The sequence below is a fragment of the Typha latifolia genome, chromosome 6 (assembly GCF_019914945.1).
Source record: "Typha latifolia isolate L0001 chromosome 6, TyphaL0001v2, whole genome shotgun sequence".
NCBI lineage: Eukaryota > Viridiplantae > Streptophyta > Magnoliopsida > Poales > Typhaceae > Typha > Typha latifolia.
Window position 1 is genome coordinate 4,878,482 of NC_133091.1, and position 6,000 is coordinate 4,884,481.

Genomic DNA, 6,000 nt, shown 5'->3' on the forward strand with positions numbered 1-6,000 from the left:
GTATATATCCCCCTCAATATACGAGATAATGGATGGTTATGTGATGGATGATTTTCTTGAGAATATCTATCGTGTGTGGTGAATGGCTCGGTGAGCTATGATAAAACATGATTAATGCTTTGGTGAGCATGAGATGATTAAACTACTCTTTTATTGTTATGCATAACATGTAAACACTATGATTGGGATTTGCATGAATAAAAGATTGTATCAAGTTTTATATCTGTGTGGACTTATCCTGATACGATTAGAAATTGGCATGTTCCAAGATAGTGACGTGTAGTCTTTATTGATTGCATTGATTTACTAATTCGTGGTAAGTCATTTAAACAAGCGTATTGTTATTGCTAGCAACTATAAGCATGCATTGGATATGCACCTGTGATTTCATTATTATAGATTATATGGATTTTACTCGCTGGGCTGTGTACTCACCACCTCTTGGTGGCATCATTTCAGAGCTAGGGGACACAGGTGTGGGTAGTGAGGAGTAGTTGCCTTTTTATTTCAGTTATATCTATTAGTTGTATTGAGCCTCTACGAGGGCATTATGATTGACGTTGTATTTTGGACTTTAGATGTAACGCCCCCGCCCGGCATGGGCACGTGCACGCCCACGCGCTCACACGGTATGCGCAGCGCACGCGATAGGACGAGTGGGGCCCGTCACGCACAGATACACTCCTGTGCACATACAATCATGACATCATCAAATACTACCTGCTAACATATCCATGCTTACATAGTCCAACACTAAATAAATCATACTATCAACCAAATAAACTTGTTAACATATGAATATCTAAGTCCACAATAATATACACTAGACCACTACATAATTTAGCAGGACCCACACAGGCCACGACAAATCATCAAGATACAACTAAACAACTGACACACGAGTACACTATAATCTGACATGTATTATATAAATAATCGTCCATACAATGAAGTATAAATATCAAATAATGGTACAACTCAATATCTGGTTAAACTATCTTCTATACCATTTTACATCTATAGCTCACCTCATCTTTCTAAAATATTTCCTCGGGATATCTCAAGTCGGTATCACATACTATATTATCTATGAGGGTTAGAAAAGAAATAAATAGAGTCATGAGCAATAGGCTCAGTGAATAGATCTTACTCCGAATGAGTGAAGCCAAACAAATAGTAAATCATGTACTGGATAATATAAATTAGAAAGAGCATCATGTTATGAATGAGTGTATGAATATAACATCAATAATATATAATTAAAATATAGATAATATGTCATAACTGATAAAAGCATATAATCCTCGATAATAAGTAAACAAATCTCCATGCCATAGTATCATTATGACTCTCTCTCAAATATGACACATGATGCATGCCGACCAAGACCATTCTATAATATCAAATGCAACTATATATGATGTATATTGACCACTTGATAATCAAGTAATCAGATGATAATAAAATCATATGCATTTTTCAATATCTTAGTCATCAATGTCAGCTTTATATGTCATCATCATACTAGACACTATGCACAGTCAACACTCGGTACCTAGTCTCAATATCATGCTCGAAGGCTCAGAGCATATTCTGCCATCCGCAAGGAGTATCTCAAATATAATCATACCTTACTATCCGCTAAGGGTATCAACATCCATCTAGACCGGCACCCTTCTAGCTGATAGAAATTTTGTGAGGATAACTCGCCACCCTAACGAACGACATGTGTTCGAATGTCTGCTGCGCACACAGACTAACGACCTCAGACGTAAGACCAATAGGATCGCGACTATGTCGAGTGATCAATCATCCACCAAGCGCGTCCTAACCCTCGCGCCCACTCGGGTATCCTCATGCATATATCAATTATCCTATCAATCACATTTCATGCTTTCATTCTAAATAACATATCATATGCATATATTCAGTACGATAACAAGTCAATGCATAATAAAACTTTAGGTAGAATAGGAATCAAGAGAAAAATAATGCAATGTAGTCTCCAATCATGTAGTCGACACATGCATACCCATGCTAATCTATCACAACATGCATACTCATGCTACAAATCAATTGGACATAAAATTATAATAGTATAGTCATCTTTAATCATCATCATACTCGTATCCAAAATCAGCCTAATTACATGCATGATAAAATATGCTCGATTGCAATCATCTAATTAAAATTCGTTCATGCAAAATATGATGATTTATTAGATTTTAGAATTTCTACTTATCTTTATAACTAGCTAGATTTTTAATTATAAATAAAAATATAAATATTGATAAAAACCTAATTATAATTAAATTATATCTTGATTAATTAGGGACTATGTAGTCATTACTTTATAAAATAATAAATAAATATGTAAGCCTATTATTTTATTTGTTACAAAATACTAATTTATTATAAATTATTAGAATTATTTAAAATGTATCTCATAAGAATATTAGTATATAAATTTGATAATTATAATTTATAAATCTATATATTAATCTAATAGCGATATAAATAAATAAATATGAATATTACCTATATTTATACATAATTAATCATTGATTATACAAATTATAATTAATACTAATCATATTGAGGATTATATTATTATTAAAATAATTAATGTCTAAATAATCTATTTGCATTAATTAAGAAGGAAAACCTAAATAAATAACATAATAAAATAAATAATTAATTAATTAAAACATTGCCATCAGTGCTGGGCTCGGCCCAGCACTACCTGCTATAGTGCTGGGTCGAGCCCAACACCCTGCAGAAAGAGAAGGAGAAGAAGCCAAGGAAAAAGAAGAAAAAGAAAGAAAGAAAGAAAGAAAGAAACAAACAAAGAAAGAAGAATAAGAAGAATAAGAAGAAGAAGAGAGGAGGGGTGGGAAGTGCAGACCCGGGCCGGCGGGGAGGGCACCGGCCGCTGCTGGCCAGCCACGGCCAACAGCTTGGTTCCGACGAGCTCGTGTGTGTGAGAGAGAGAGAGAGAGAGAGAGAGAGAGAGAGAGAGAGAGAGAGAGAGAGAGAGAGAGAGAGAAAGGAGCTCACCGATGCTCGCGGAGGTGGCGGCGGTGGTTTCCAAGGACGGCGGTGACAGCAATAGGCCAGCCTCGGCGAGAGAGAGAGAGCAAGATAAAGAGAGATATAGAGGGAGAAAGAGAGGCGGTGGAGGGCGGCGGCGCCGGGGCCCGTCGCGGCCAGCTAGCCGCAGCCGGTTGGCTGCGACAGCGGTGGTGGGCGCATGTATTTTTTATTATTTTATTTACTTATTTATTTATTATTTATTTTTATATTTTTTTGGCAGGTTGTTACATTAGAGTTGTATTTTGGATGTGTATCTTGAAGGCTTGTTGTGATTTGTGGAATTTGTATCCGTACTCTTATAGTTGAGTTTATTTATAGTATGAACATATATTACTATGTGCCTTGTGAATACCTATTACTGACAGTTCATGTTATGCACCGCGTGGGGGGATTTACCCATGCGGTTTACACATGTATTTGAAGATTTAGGTGTTTCAGATTACTTCCTAAAGGTTAAAGCTATTATAGATAGTTTGGCATCAACTTCTGACTCACGCACTCCATCGAACACCTAGTTATGTCAATGAGCTCTACATATCAAGGGAATGATCATGTAGCAGTTGCCAATGACCAAGGAACTTCCCATTTCAAACACGAGTTCATCCTTAATTAATTCCTCTAATGAATCCTTTTACATGAACAATATACTACAAGTTTTACTTTTGACTCGGATGCCTTCTATGTCCAGGACAAGGGGTCAGGGAGGATTCTTTTTAGAGGAATCTGCAAAGATGGACTCTATCCTTTTTCTCTTTTGTCTATTTCATAGCAAAATAAGTATAGTGCCATGATTGGTACCAAAGTAACCAACTCCATACGGCATTCTAGATTTGGTCATTCATCTGAATTTGTCTTGAAGCAGCTTGCTAATTCAGAATACAACTACACATTTCTTATGTGAGACATGCAAGTGCAGCAAAAGCTCTCGTCTTCAACTTCCACTAGAGATCCTTCATGTCCACCTCAACTTATACATACTGATGTTTGGGAACCCATAACAAATTCCCATGGCAGCTACAGATTTTATATCTCTTTTGTAGATGACAATACTAGATACATTTGTAGATGACAACACGAGATACAGATTTATATTTCTTTTGAAGCACTATCATTATTTCAATCTTTTAAATCTCATGAAGAAAATATGCTTTCTACTTCAATAAAGATACTTCGAAGAGATGGTGGAGGTGAATTTGTGAGTCATAACTTTCAATCATTCCTGTCCAAACATGGCATTACACATGAATTATCATGCCCTCGTACTCTAGAGCAGAATGGAATTGTTGAGAGACGGCATCGTTCTATTATGACCATAGCTCGCTCTTTAATGACTGAATCTAAAGTACCCAAAACATATTGGGTTGAAGTATTCCTTACTGCAACCTATTTGCTTAATCACCTTCTATCTCCAACAATCTCCAAACTGTCATCATGGGAAGCCTTATTCACCCGTAAGTCAAACTATTCCTTTCTCAAGTTTTTGGCTATGCTTGCTACCCTTGGTTGCAACCTTACACTTCTCAAAAATTAGATTTAAGATCAAAACAATGCATATTCATAGCATATAGCCTCAAACATCAGGGATATCGTTGTCTAGATCCATCTACTGGTAGAATCTACATCTCTCGACATGTGGTCTTCAATGTATCTCATTTTCCTTTCAAGTCTACACCACAATCCTCACCACCCATTTCTGAGATTCCATATCACACACCTATGGTGTCAGATCCTATTCCTTTTTCTATACCTTTTACAAACTAATAATTCTCCACCACTTGTTCCTCCTAATAGTTCTACTACAACTTCAGCAAACTCCACTTCAAAAACTCTTTCTTTAGAAATCTCAACTTCGACAAGTTCCCCTACCTCTACTACATTTCACGCAACCTCAAATGACACTGTGCTTGAACAAGTTTCTGCACCAGTTCCTAGTGTAGACACAAATAGTCATTTTATTGCAAATAGACATTATATGATAACCATATCTAAGTCAGGCATTTCAAAGAAAAAAGCTTATACCGTTGCTCTTCTACAGATTCTATCATTGAACCAACAAGCTATACTCAAGCTGCTCATGATCCTAAATGGATGAATGCGATGAAGGAAAAAATTTCTGCCTTGCAAAGATAGAAAACATGGACCTTGGTTCCCAGACCACTAAATAAGAATATTATAGGTTGCAAGTGGATTACAAACTGAAATACAAATCTGATGGTTCAATATCTAGGTATAAAGCTCATTTAGTTGTGAAAGGGTTCAATCAACAAGATGGAATGGACTAACACAAAACCTTTAGCCTAGTGGTCAAATTCACAACAATTCGAGGTCTCCTAGCATTAGCAGTCTCTAAACAATAGCCTTTACTTCAATTAGATGTTAGCAATGCTCTCTTACATGGCTATCTTAAAGAGGACATATATATGAGTCAACCACCTGGATTCAAGCAGAAGCATTTCTTAGATTATGTTAGCAAACTACAAAAGTTTCTATACGGCCTCAAACAAGCACCCCGTGCTTGGTGTGATAGATTCACAGGTTTTCTGCAAAGTTTTGAATTTGTCGCTTCCCAGACAGATACTTCATTATTCATCTATCATCATAGTTATATTGCTCTAGTGATATATGTCAATGATATAATTGTGACAGGAAATAATGCAAATTCTATCAAACAATTATTAGAAATCTTGAAAACAAACTTTGAGATGAAATTCTAGGCCCACTGAGTCATGTTCTTGGATTGAAGGTAACTAGGGATTTATCTGGTCTTTGCTTATCATAGTCCAAATATGCCTCTTAGTTGCTTGAGCATGTAGGAATGCATCATTCAAAGCAGTGTAATACTCTGTGTTAGGTTTTTAATTGTTGGCAATTATGTACAAAATATTCCAAGTGTATTTATACATGTAT